General features: G+C 34.1%; 2 protein-coding genes across 2 annotated transcripts in view; both read left to right on the top strand.

Annotated features, from left to right (window-relative positions):
* LOC142231422 (uncharacterized) overlaps window positions 1-15,087 on the top strand; it is a 32,785-nt gene that overhangs the window by 8,534 nt on the left and 9,164 nt on the right. The gene's annotated exons all lie outside the window — the stretch shown is intronic.
* LOC142241797 (serine/threonine-protein kinase 32A) overlaps window positions 4,202-15,087 on the top strand; it is a 227,198-nt gene continuing 216,312 nt past the window's right edge. The window contains exon 1 of the mRNA XM_075313626.1: window positions 4,202-5,390. The gene's annotated coding sequence lies outside the window, so the exon portion shown is untranslated. The remainder of the gene's footprint in view (window positions 5,391-15,087) is intronic.

Here is a 15,087-nt window from a genome sequence, read left to right as displayed (position 1 = left end):
AACGTAGAGGGTGCATCATTTTCCAACATTTTAGCAAATGTTAATGTGGTAAAATTTTTTACTATTTTTGCTTTTTCCGATTGATTGGATGGGAAACAGTAATTCTTTGTATGTTATTATAATATAGTGCTTAATTTTCAGATATGTTAAGGAGAAGGATACCTTTCCTTGACAAACCACACTTAAAATTCACAAGAAATATAGAAGAAGTTACACCCTCTCCCGCCGTATTTGTACCTATAAACGAAAAATCAAGTAGTCCGATTTGTTTAAAAGAATTCAAATCTTTTCGAATTTGTTTTCAGCACGAAGGATATAGTTCACTAAGTTAACGCAAAATATTCCTCCAAATATGCTTCGGAAGGCGCAGCGAAGCGGGCCAGGTTACGCTAGTTCAAATAACTTAAAATTGATTTTATAATGGATAATTGGCCGACTAAGTCGCGTTAGTCGCGGCCGACTAAAAAGGGTCGGCTTCATTCTCTGCTGTCTACGCCGCCACTGATTAAGTCGGCTCATATCGATTGCAATATAGCCGCGAAATAATGAAAAGTGGTTATTAAAATAGGACATTTTTCTCTAATTTATTATATTTTCTGTCACAAAACTCTATTTAATCAATATTAAAACCTATCTAAACCAGTTTAACAAATATTATGCACTGCAGAGATAAATAAAATTAAAATTTGCTTGTCAAGTTGATTGTGCCATTAATCTCCTAGAGGTTCCACCAATAACCTAATCCACCCTTATATTAAGGGGAACAGAACAAATCGGATTATACTATTAATTGTACAATTTGTCCTCAAAATAGATTTACATTAGATTATCCATGAACAAATGTCCTTTGCAGGCTGGACTTATTTGTATCGGCATATCCTTACTGTGATATAGCCCCCAAATAACCAAACTCCCGATTTGACTTCTTTTGGGCATAGAAGCCGTAAAGTTGATCAGATTTTTCTTAAGATTGTAATCATCTCGATTTCAATCTTAATCAATTATAGACTTGTAAAGAGCTATGCTACAACTTACGAGGGTTGCCTTTTATATTTTGGGATTAGGGAAGAAAAACAAATATTAATTGTCGAAATATCGCTTTAAATATTGCTTTTCAAAATATTCCTAGTTAAGATCTATGCACATTTGCATGTGTTTGAATCAAATGTCGAATCACTTTTGCCACTCTGATTGAGATATCTCCAAAATATGCATACTGAACGCATCAACCTGTTCCTCAGGTATCGAAAAACGTTGACCTCTCATTTTAATTGCGACGTACGGGAAATCGGTGCAGAGGACTACACGGCTATATAACCCATCAAATTGATGTTTCCAGTGCTCCAAAAAGGCAGTTATTTGATGTGTGAGAGCTCGTATTATCGTGGGGAATAGTGATATGTCTTCGGCGGCTTTCTGATTTCTTGGAAGACAACTGGCAAACAAATGGTTGTGTGTTAATCCACGTCGAACGTCGTAAAAAATAATCGCAAGAAAATGTTCACGATTTAATTCCATTTTATTGGACGAAATGATTTAGGTAATATTTTGTACAGGGGAATTAACATTCTTACTATGCATGCCAATCGGTTCAGATTTAGGTATAACTCCCATATGTATCCCGATTTAGACTCATAAAGGGTGATACGGTCAAAATTTTGGTCAAGGGCTCGTCCTTAGCAGTTTTTTGGTCTTCTTTAGGTTCCGCTTGACAATAGCCCAGTATTTCTCAATTGGGCGGAGCTCTGACGTGTTGGGAGGGTTCTTGTCCTTGGGAACCACCTGCACGTTGTTGGCGGCGAACCACTCCATGGCCTTTTTACCGTAATGGCAATATGCCAAATCCGTCCAAAACAGTACGGAATAACCGTGTTTCTTTAGGAAAGGCAGCAGACGTTTATTCAAACACTGTTTCACGTAAATTTCTTGGTTGACAGTCCCGGAAGCTATGAAAATGCTGCTTTTCAAGCCACAGGTACAGATGGCTTGCCAAACCAGATATTTCTTTGCGAACTTTGACAGTTTTATGTGCTTGAAAATATCTGCTACCTTTCCCCTTCCTTTTGCCGTATAAAACTCATGTCCCGGAAGCTGCTTGTAGTCGGCTTTGACGTAGGTTTCGTCGTCCATTACCACGCAGTCAAACTTCGTCAGCATCGTCGTGTACAGCCTCTGGGATCGCGCTTTGGCCGTCGTATTTTGTTTATCATCGCGATTTGGAGTCACTACGTTCTTGTAAGTCGATAGTCCGGCTCGTTTTTTGGCTCGATGCACGGTTGTAGACGATACATCCAGCTTATTTGCGGCATCTCGGAGAGAGAGGTTAGGGTTTCGCTTGAAACTACCGGCAACTCTCTTTGTCGTCTCAGCGGCTTCCGGTTTTCGATTTCCCCCGATCCAGACTTCCTGGCTGTCGACAAACGTTCCCCAAACACTTTAATTACATTTGTAACGGTTGATTTGGCAACTTTTAGCCAGCTTTGCGTGAGAGTAGCTCGGATTTTCGCGATGCGCGAGCAAAATTTTGATACACTGCTCTTCTTGCTTGGACAGCATTTTGACAACTGAAGAGTGAATTCCAAAATCAAAATAGGAGCAACATTCTACACACACACACCTTCAAAATAATGGGTGTTCAGGTTTTTTAAATGCAAAATTGAAAGAAATACGTCAAGTTTATATTGACCAAATTTTGACCGTATCACCCTTTATGACCTCCGTAGGTCAGCATTTAATTCCGATTAATTTGAAATTTTGCACAGAGAGTACATTTTAGCAATGTGTGTCCATTTTGTACCAAAATTGCACAAAATAGGCTCAGATTTAGACAAAGTCAACAAAGTGCGACAAAACATATGCAGATGTTGCATTTTCTATTCTCAAAATATAACATATTCTAAAAATATAGTCAGATATAAATTAAAAGAAAGACGTATTCAGGGAAGAAATATGGGTTACTTAACAGAGTAATTGTTTGGTCGCGACAAAACAAAAGCATGAAGTAATTCACTAGAAAAACGGCATGTCCGGTTCCAAAGATTATGTTTTTACAAAAATGAAGTTGTGTAAAGTTGAATTTAACATGCGCTTATCATAGGATGGATGTCCACCATTTCAACAGCCGTTGCACTGAATTTGCGTCACTCCTTAAGGTGTAATCCAAATTCTGTGTTTTGGATGTGAATTAAAAAATTTTGTGATATTTTGCCAAATAAATAATTTTTATAATTTTGTATGATTTTTTATACATTCTAACGCTTATCTGAAACATTTGACCACAGAAATTTGCTATTCTTCTGGAATGGATTTAGCATTTTTTTAACAAAATTTAAATAATTTGTTCCATTTTATTATTTCTTACTCTGTTTTTAACCTATTTGAAATAAAACTTTTTTATTATGTTATTACAATTACCCGTTAAAATATAAAAAAAAAAGTTATGAAAAACATTTTTGGGAGGACATTTGTGGAAGTGTTTTTAAAATTGTGCCTTTGGAACAACTTCCAAATTTTGTTGCTGGGTTATTAAAGTCAAGTTGACCTTTGTCAAACGGAATTTTCTTTTATGTTAAGATATCCATTTTCAAATCGAATGACAAACGACAATGAAAAGTTTATTGACTTTTATATAAGGAAAAATAACTTTATATTAGAAAAATGCGTTTTCTATGCTAAGCAAAATTCGCATTCGTATTTTAAGGACATAAAATCTTTGGCCTCACGACAATATTTTTTCAAATTTAAATACATATAGTATATTAAAACATAACCCTTTTTATATGAAAGATTTGAGATGGTATCGAAAATTTAGATCTACAAAGTGGTGCAGGGTATAATATAGTCGGACTCGCCCGACTTTAGACTTTCCTTTTTTGTTTTTGGTGTACTTTGTCAATTCTATATCCCGTCTCTGCGTGTGTGGATTCCAAGAGAATCTGAAATCATTCTTTGGACATGCGCTCCTGCACAAAAAAGACCCATTATTATCAAATATGTTTTGGGGCTTTTTTAAACAAAGGAGCAACTTGTTGACATCGTTTTAGATGATTTTAATTTATGACAACAAGCGGCAGATAGTAATGGACCTGCGCCTAACCTAATGAAATCCACAATTTCAGTGGATGGAATTTAATTTTTCCTCAAAGCATCAATATCCTAGTGCCGGTTAGTTATCGGGTAGCTGTCGTTAGATTCAAAACGTTCGAATTTATTTTGTGCGCTTCCATTGAATAAAAAAACCCGCGGTATATATATAAGTGGCGCTAAATTTAGTTTAGATCACTAGTCATTGTAGTGAATGTGTATGTGTGTGGGTGTGTGTATAACTGGCTATAGCTATATGTGTGTGTAAGAGTCATTCAAGTCTCGGCCCCATAAAAGAAGTGTTTGTTTTGCAATCTTATCCTATAGCATTAAAAGAAATTTAAGAAAATTTAATTGTAACATAAGCTAACAAAGGCAATTCATACGTTTTGTTATGTATTGAGTGAGTTGTTGTGTACTATGACACTCGACACTTTGAGTAAACATCATCCGACGGCATCGAAAAATAAATAAATATATAAACATTCAAATATATACACAAATATAAAGCTTTGTTTACCTCTATGTATTAGTGTGATAGACCTCTGTCTGTATATATCATCGTTATCATCATCATTATCATCTGACGCCGGTTAATAACGTGCCCGACAAATAAACCGACAGGTCGCAGGATATATGACGCCAAATATTTTTGTTTGTATTTCTCCTATGTTCCCTACATTCGTCATATCGTGCCGATAATTTCCAAGTATTTGCTGTTGCTGTTATTATTGTTTGTTATCATCGTCGTCGTTAGAACAATGAATACGCAGTGAAGCCCCAACAAAGTGAGAAAATGAGAGAAAATTTCATTTCCTGTCTAAGTCCGGATACGCGAATTGTGTGTCTGCTAGTGAGTGAGTGTTGCTCCCCCTTCGTACACACATATTGTGAGTGAGAGGGAATTCTCTTCTATTGTGAATTGAGAAATTGCAAATGAATGCTGGTGTGAGTGTTTGAGTTTGCCATTGAAACGTACGTAGTACAAACGTTTGTCCACACACATACCTTTGGTTTGGTTTAGATGCTCTCATAACGTGATTACCATCATCTTCGTTTGTATTGGCTCATACGAATCGACATGTTTCAAACAATTTCCATGATATGAGTATCTGGTACGATTTGCATATATGTGTGTATGATTGAATACGAAAAAACCGCCCAAGGAGTATTGCTTAAGAATCAATCAAAAAGACAAGTGGGTCATAACAAAGGACCAAAGGAATCCCTTAAGCATTTAACGAGCTTTGTGCATCATCATTGTAATATCAATCCATAAAGATATTCATTATTGGATTACAATAAAGGTTAGTAGTTGCTGGTCTAACAAAAAAAGAGAATAAGAATATCAATAAAACTTTAATACCATACATATACCAAAATAATTTATATTAAAATAACACTTGCCATCATGGTATCATATTTGAATAATGGAATGAACTTAAATAATAATAAAATTGAATGCATGACATTTTACGAGTGAGTTTACTTTATATGAACTTGCCTTTGTTTTATTTATTTGAACGTATTTAGGTGCCAGAAGATTTGCAAAATCATTTAATTACCCAGAGAAAGAATACGATCACTTCAAGAGTAAAATATTATTTTTGTATGGGGAACATTTTATATTTGGCGAGAAAACAACATTTTTGCGGCAAAAGTGTGCCATGTTCACCATCCAAAAATTAATTTTTTCTCGTGAAATCTGCTTAAGGTGATTATATTTCTTTTCTGCGTGATGATTTAGAGTGATCGTGTCATTTAAAGAGAACACTTAAGTTTTTTGGATGTCAATTGCCAGTTGGAATTTTACACTGGTAAGCGATTAGTTGTATTTAGCCGGTTGGTAGCCACTTCATGCATTTGTCTTCAAAACACAATGAACATATCCTCTAACTTTAATTGTCTCTATCATAGGACTAAATTACACTTTTCTGGTCTTTAGGCATCTGTAACAGGGACAGTTCATATTATATTGTTCATTTTGTAACAATATCATAAACATTTGAATTGAAGTTTCGACTCTACATATTCAATGGCGTTTGTGCCTGAGTGTGCTAAAGAGTTCAAATCCAATTTCAATCCCTGGTCGGAGCGAAAAAGTTTTTCAAATTGTAAAAATTGGATAGTAATAAAAGTAAAAAAAATAATAGTTTTTTTTTATTTCTTGGTTCAAAGTCCCAAGGCAAAAAATCAAAAGCAATGCAACTAGACTATTGGCTAGATGGGTAAAACTGTCTCTATAGCAGATCTGAACTGGTTAATTGATGAGTTGAAAGCAACCGGTTATTGGATTGGTTTGTAGGTATCGATGTGTTCCTATGACAACTCTATGTTAATTTCACCGGTCACCTAACCGATTAAAGAACCTGTACCGGATATAAAGGACAAGTGAAACGACCGGTTTGGGACCAGTCCTACGAACTGAAGGGATATTATTGGAGTAATGTTTTATATCAGTGGTCGATACCACAGCGTGTTGTTATCGTAATGAACATTTTTGGGTTAGCAGTGTGGCTGATATGTGTGGCACCCAGCTTCAGGTTCATTTCTAAGAGTTCATGGAAAAATTGATATGCCTTCATTTTGTCTTTACAGAGTATACATTTTTAAAATGCCGCCAGTAACCTAAAAAATGTCATCATGAGCTGAAAAGAATTCAAAGGATCAAACAGGGTGAACGTAAATTAACACACAAAAAATATAATAAAATATGAACAACATTTCCGTGTGTTCCTTATTCCTATGCAATTTACTTCAATGGAATAAATTGGGATAAAAAACTGAAATTTTTAAAATTTTATTAATTCAAGCCAACATTATTCATTTATTCAAGTCACCATCAACAGCATATGCAACTAAGGGCAATCGCGGCACTCTCGTTGGTACACGCAATAAAATTTAGTTTTTGTCTTCAATCACGAATTTAATTGATCCAATTAATTTTTAATTGACATGTCTTCAAACACAGAAATTATATTATCAATTAAAAAATAAATGGAATGTCAATTAAAAAAATAATTGGTCCAATTAAAAAATTAATTGATACTATTAATTGTTATGATTAAATTTTGTTTCAATTAAAAAATTGTATAATAAAATTTTTAATTGAATAATTTTTAAAACTTAATTAAGATTTTAATTGGAAAAAATTTCGTGAAATTTTTCTGTGTAGGCAGTGCTGAAAATGCCTCTAATATGCCACTATACGTCGCATAATTTTCACAACAGAATTCGAAACATTTTCAATTGCTGCCTTTTTTGCAAAAAAGTGCGCATGTTTACGAAAACACCATTAATTAATTATTAATTTAAAAAATGGCACAACTTTAAAAAAGGTAGCACAAAAATTTAAAAAGTATACCATTTAGTGGTACTTAAAAAAAGGTGGAACAAAAGTAGTGAAAAAGTGGCAAATGTGTCACTAAAGTCGCGCAATAGCAATACTGGTTGTGGGAACAGTAACCGATGGCGGGGTATCTTAAAACTACTTAGCATTGTCTTATAAATTGTAAGTCAATGTGATGTCTATGTTATTAGTTTATCTAAAGTAAATGTCTACACTAAAAAAACCATGTCCGATTCCAAAGATTTTGTCTTTACACTAACGATTTTGGTGTTGATTCCGAGCCAGAGAATTGAAGTAAGGATATATTTTCTTGTTAATTTGGTACTTGATTCTAGGAAACAAAATTTAATCAAATCGTTTTATCACTTTTTTCTTCATGAGCTCTCAAAGTTAAAAACGTTTTAACGACAACTTAGATATCCAAATTCAGACTCGACTACAAGTAAAACTTATTCTATGTTTCATGTAAAAAACATCTTTAAAATAAAGTATTGAAGTAAATCTCCTAATTTGTGCACGTTTTTTATATCCTCCACCATAGGATGGGGGTATATTAATTCTGTCAATACAAACGGGATGTAACACATCGAAATATTGGTCTAAGACCCTATAAAGTATATATATTCTGGGTCGTGGTGAAATTCTGAGTCGACCTACTCATGTCCGTCCGTCTGTTGACATCAAGCTAACTTCCGAACGAAACAAGCTAGCGACTTGAAATTTGGCATAAGTGCAAATGGGCTATATCGGACCACTTTTACGTATTGACCCCATATAAACCGACCCCCTTATTTGGCTTGCTGGCCTCTTAGAGAAGCATATTGAATCCGATTCGGTTGAAATTTGCTACGTGATGTTTAAATATGACTCCCATTTGGATGAGCAAATTTCATCCGATCCGGTTGAAATTTGGTATGTAGTGTAAGTATATGGCCACTAATAACCATGCAAAAATTGGTCCATATCGGTCCATAAACCGATCTCCAAATTTGGCTTAGGACCGTTGATGACTGGAAATAAGTTACGTGCAACGAAAATAAACCGTTTTCCGTCCTATGCAAAAAAACGTTACTGGTAACGACCTCAGTATATTACTGGTAATGACCTGGTAACGAGAAAGTCTCCAAAAATAACACGTTAAGCAAACCGTTAAACATGGAGTGTGAAGACTCGCGGTATGGGGATGGTGACACACTTGGCCGCTGGTTAATAATATGGAATCATCCAAAAAGGGGAGTACCTCGCCATTATGCAATCAAAATTTTCTACCTTTGTGGAGGTTTGCGCCTTCCTTGAGAAAGTTGTTTTTCAACAAGACGGAAACCCCAAGCATATTTACAAGATAGTAAAGAAATAGTTTTCGGAGCAAAGCCACGATCTCAATCATATTGAAAATGTATGGTCTATGGATAAAAGGCGCTTGAGATTACACCAAAGAGCACAAAAAATAGCGATGAGATCTAGAGCCAAGTTCAGCATAATTAATCGGATGTTCAAAAAAAAAAAAAATAGAAAACTTTGTGAAATTATGTTAAGACGATTTAAACTGTAATTAGAAACAAAAGACAGTGGGCTAAATACTAAAACATTTCTTTTAAATGTATTATGGATAAAGTGCAAAACTGGATGCAGGCTTATTATACCCTGCCCCACACTGTGGAACATGGTATTATAAATTAGTGCATATTTTTGCAACACCCAGAAGGAGACGAGATAGACATATGGTGTCTTTGGCTATATTGCTCAGGGCCGGCACTTAGTCGGTCTAGCAAATGTCCGTCTGTCCATCCGTCCGTCTGTCTGTGAACACATTTTTGTGATCAAAGTCTTGGTCGCAAGTTTAGTCCAATCGACTCGAATTTGACGGTAGCAGGGTTGTGGAGTCGGAGTCTTGGAGTCGGAGTCTGAAGATTTTGCTGGAGTCGGAGTCGTAGAAATTTTGCTCCACTCCGACTCCGGCGAAATAAAATTTGAAAAACACTTCATATCTTTCTATCTAAAGAACTACTTCGACAAATAAGATTCCATTGGGGTTTTTAATCGAACAACGAAAAACGAAGTACTAGATTTCAGGCCATTCAAGGTGTATTTATATGGGTGAAATTTCACGGTTATGTAAAAATTATATTTGACTAGAATATGGCCTGAATTGGTCAATTGCATTGTCCATTTTTAACATATTAAAATATCGATTTTTGACCCTATAAAGGTACAATTAAAATATCGATTTTTGACCCTTGATAAAGGAACAATTTCAAGGCAATATAACAGTAAAACCTAACGTTCTGAGTTTTCGGCAGGCATGTCGAGTTCGAAATTCGAACTCGAAATTCTTTACATTAAATTAATGGCATGTAATGTCCACAACTGATAGATGTTTCACCATTTTATTTCTATAGAAACAATATTCGTAACTGTCCAGCTATTCCTGTCATATGTTGTATGTGTTGTGTTTTTATAAATACATATTCTGGAGATTGTTGTTATCTACCCATATTTATAGTCTTGTGTCGTATTTTAATTTATTGGCCTGAAATTAAAATGTAGAGTTCTTTACATCCAAAAAATGCTGAGGTTCCTCGTCGAGTCATATCAACATTTAAAATTAGAGTTATTTTGGACATATAAACACATATGGCAATATAGAATACTTACACTGAAAAAAATATTGACCTTATATGGAAGATTATGCAACTTAATGTTAGGACTCGAAATTTAAGCAATGCTAAGGACAAAACTCTTTAAAATAATGACATTTTAATTAAAAGAACGTTTTTAATCCTTGCTTCAAATTTTTTTTCATTAAATTTAGGACACAAATCTTGAAATTTTGCGTCCCTCTGTTGAAGTTGTAGATCTTTGAAGTAAGGCAAATGTTCCTTAAAATAAAGAAAAACATTTTTAATTTAAAGAAATCGTCTTTAACTCAACTGACATATTGAATTTTTAAATTTAAGATAAAATGCTTCAAATATAGGCTAAGACTTATTTTAAGGATTTGCATCTTTGGTTTAAAGTTTTTTTAGCATTAAGAAATCAGTTTTTACTTTGAAGTACTAGGCATAATTTGGATTTTGAAACAGGAATTTGTTTGTACCTTTATTAATCTATCGCAAACAGAGAATAAAAATTCGATTAATGAGATCTGTATCCAATTTTAATTTTATCGATCCTAGATTTAAAGCCAGGGAGGTCCCTAAAAAATGTCTTTATTTTAAAGAAGCCGCATCTTTGGCTCGGAATCAATACCAAAATCCTTAAAGGAAAGTTAAAATCTTTGGATCCAAGTAAACCTTTTTTGAGTGTATATCGGTCTATTTTTGGAATCCTAAAAATACAATTGCAATATTGTTAAAATGAGATTTAGGTACACCACCTGGAGTCGACTCCGGAATCGGAGTCGCAGTCGAGGCTAATAGAAATACTGGAGTCGGAGCTGGAGTCGAGCAAAATTGACTCGACTCCACAGCCCTGGACACAAGTATGTGTTTTGGGTCAGAATATCTTTCGCCCGATACCCAGAAGCTAGAATTGAAGCCTGATTTGCTTTAAATTTTGCACAAGGAGTGCAATTAATAGAATCGTTAGATGTGCCGAATTTGGTCGAAATCGGTTCAGATTTAGATATAGCTCCCATATATATCTTTCGCCCGATATACACTTATATGGCCCCAGATATACACTATATGGCCCAGAGCTTTGCGCAGGGAGTAGAATTAATATTGTATCTATATGTGCCGAATTTTGTTGAAATCGGTTCAAATTTAGATATAGCTCTCATATATATGTTTTTTTCTGATTTCGGCAAAATTCGCTAAAATACCCACATTTTCCTTGTAAAAAAGTCGAAAACTTGTAAAAATTACTTCAATTTCCCCATACTTCTAATACGAGGGCAGTTCGGAGACTTCTTAGCCAAGCACAAAAAGCGCGGTATAAACAGAAAAAAGTTAAGTGTTTTGGAAACTTCCATCTCTGTTATGAACACATGTTAAATTTTGTTTCGATCTGGCAACTCCTTGATATAGAAATAGGTGTTCAAAAAAGACGCATCTGCAATTTTTTTACAATAGAAAAATTATAAATGCGTGCTGTCATTAAATATTTACATAAAAAGGTTTATCGGGACACCTAACATATCATAATGATATGGTGAATATGTTAGGTGAAAGTGCTCCTTCATATGCAACAGTAAAAAATTGGGTTGCTGAATTTAAACGTGGTCGTACAAGCATTGAAGATGAACCACGTAGTGGACGTCCAAAAACAGCAACAACAACAGAAATTGTAGCCAAAGTGCATGATATGGTATTAAATGATCGACGAATAAAAGTGCGTGAAATTGCTAATATCATGGGCATCTCAAATGATCGAGTCCATTTAATTTTGCATCAAGAACTACATATGAAAAAGCTTTCTGCAAGATGGGTGCCGCATTTGTTAATCAAAAACGCATAAGAATGAACATTTCTCAAGCTTGTTTGGATAGTTTTAAGCGAAATAAAATGGATTTTAAGAGTCGTTTATGAGACATGGAACCACCACTATACTCCAGAGACAAAAGAACAATCCAAACAATGGACTGAAACTGGAGAAAAACGTCCGGGCTTACAACACAAAAAAAAATTTTTCATCAAGACAACGCACCAGCGCACAAGAGTGTTTTAACAATGGCTAAAATCAACGAATTAAAGTACGAGTTGCAGGGTATAATATAGTCGGCTCCGTCCCACTTTAGACTTTCCTTACTTGTTTTTATTTTAGTTTAATTAATGCAGTAGGAAGGGTACTTCACTTATCTGAATGTAAAGGTTTGTTTGTAAGGAAATAAACAATAAACGATATAAATTTTGTTGCAAATGGACTCAACCAAATAAAGCATATTCCTAAGTGGTAAACATGCACTCGGTTTTGCTCCCCCACAGTATATCCCGTAAGGAGTAACCATTTAGAAGATCATGTTAAGAAGTTTTAAGATACCTTACCACAACCCTATTAATTCGTTTGTGGATGATAGTTTTTAGTAGAAGTTTCAACGCAATCCATGACGGAGGGTACATAATATTCGGTCTGGCCGAACTTACGGCCGTATATACTTGTTTGCCTTGTAGTCAATATTCAAAAAGTCAATCAATTTAAATACGGCTTTAATAATTTTGAATAATTTTTGAAAACTATTAAAGCCAACTTGACCTTAGTCAAATAAAAATTTTCATTCATGTTAGGATACCCAGTTTTAAGTCGAATCTCTCAACTATACGGACAAAACGACTTCATTGAAAAGTCTATCGACTTTTGGACAGAGAAATGCGACTTATATGCTAATTTAAATTAGCTTTCGTTTTTTTAGGACGTGAAATCTTTGGCCTTAACACAATATTTTTTTCTGTGTATGGTGGAATGTGTAAAAAATAAATAACATTGTCTAACATATAATATCCTGCAAATTTTATTTGGCCTTCAGTGTATGTATGTGGGAAAGAGTATATATGTAAACATGTATATATACAGAATTTTCATAAAATTTGCCTGCAGTGGTAGCAATACAAACAAATTGGAAAAGACAAACAAACAACAGTAACTTTTATGATGTTAATTGAATAGAAATTTCCACTCAGTAACCACATAATTGTTGTTTACAATTTTGGATAGTTGGGCAGTTGGTTACCCCTTCAACCAATTAGTTTATATTTATGTGTTTTTGCATTTTGTTTTAACTTAGTTTTCAAAGTATTTCGAAGCGTGTTTAAAGTTTAATTACATTAATAATCAAAATGTTAATAGGTACAAATTGATGTAGATTACAAATTTATTTAATTTGAGAGAGTGGTTACTAACAAATAGCCACTGCCAATGTATCAGTTGTTCTACAAAGCGTTTCTGTTATGTAAAATACATGTATATTTTCTATACACCCAAAAAAATTGTTATTCATAACACTAAAAATGTTTGCTATAACATCACTTCTGCTGAATAAAAGAAAACAATCAATATAGTTGCTCTAACAAACATCCATTAGTTGAAAGAGAAAACAGTTCTCTCTGTTGAAATAGCAAACAGATACTGCTGAATTAGCAAGCAATATATGCGACTACCGAAGACGTCCAGAGAGTGGATACAATTATTTTTCATTTTAGCGGCAAAATTCAAATCTCTAAAAGCAGAATAACATAATAACTTTTTTTTTGGCAAATTGTATTATAACTTGATGGGGAACGATCCAAAGTAACAATTGAAAAAAAAAATTATTTTCTTTAAGATGAATTATTAAAGAAAAATAAACGTAAAAACTTTACCAGTTTAGAGTGATAATGCCAACTTAATACCCGCAAAAGTACGAAATTATTCGTTAATTAAAATTCATATTTATTTGTATTTCTAAATACGATAAATTTGAAATGCATTTAAAATTGTGTTAAATGCTAGTAACAAATAGTTCACGCCTTAATAAATTTATGTGCATAGTGTAAAATTATTTTTGTTTATACTCGACTTCACGTTCTTCATTTGTTAGAGTTTTTGAACTTCTTCGAAAATTTCAAACTTTTATACCAAAAACATTTTTTTTGTTAGAAAATTTTTATTATTGCAATAACAAAAAATAATATTTTATACAAAAGCTCAGTCCATTTCGTTTATATCAAGCACTGTTCTTTTCTGACTATAAATCTTCAATAACACACATTTCATTGTAAAAATTTAATATGTTCGACATATTATAATGTCGAACATCGTTTCGGAATTTTTGGAATCTATGTAAAAATAAATGTAAAACAAGTATATACGGCCGTAAGTTCGGCCAGGCCGAATCTTATGTACCCTCCACCATGGATTGCGTAGAAACTTCTACGAAAGACTGTCATACACAATCGAATTACTTGGGTTGTGGTATCTTAAAACTTCTTAACATCGTTTTCTAAATTGTGAGTTAGTCCATACGTGGTATATATTAGACAAAAAAGTTATGTATAGTTAAGTCTACAAATAATTACGAATCGATATGGACTTTTTGCACAGTACATAGAGAGTCAGAATTGAAATATGGGGGTCGCTTATATGGGGGCTACAATTATAAACTTGATATGGACCAATTTTTGTGTGATTGGAAATCGATTTATCTGACGGATATATATAACTATAGACCGATATGGACCTAGTTACGCATGGTTGTTAACGACCATATACTAGCACAATGTACCAAATTTCAATTCACTCGGATGAAATTTGCTCCTCCAAGAGCTCCAAAACCAAATTTCGGGATCGGTTTATATGGGGGCTATATATGATTATGGACTGATATGGACCACTTTTGGCATGGTTGTTAAATATCATATACTACCACCACGTACAAAATTTCAACCAGATCGGATGAATTTTGCTTTTCCAAAAGGCACCGGAGGTCAAATCTGGGGATCGGTTTATATGGGAGCTATATATAATTATGGGCTGATAGGAACCAATTCCTGCATTCCATATACTAACATCACGTACCAAATTTCAACCGAATGGGAAGAATTTTGCTCTTCCAAGGGGCTCTGGAGGTCAAGTCTGTGGATCGGTTTATATGGGGCCTATATATAATTATGGTCCGATACCGACCAATTTTTGCATGGGAGTTTGAGGCCATATATTAACACCACGTACCAAATTTCAAC

The sequence above is a fragment of the Haematobia irritans genome, chromosome 1 (genome assembly GCF_050003625.1).
Source record: "Haematobia irritans isolate KBUSLIRL chromosome 1, ASM5000362v1, whole genome shotgun sequence".
NCBI classification, from domain to species: Eukaryota; Metazoa; Arthropoda; class Insecta; order Diptera; family Muscidae; genus Haematobia; species Haematobia irritans.
Note: the sequence above shows the minus strand (reverse complement) of the source record. Positions and strands in the feature narration are given on the sequence as shown.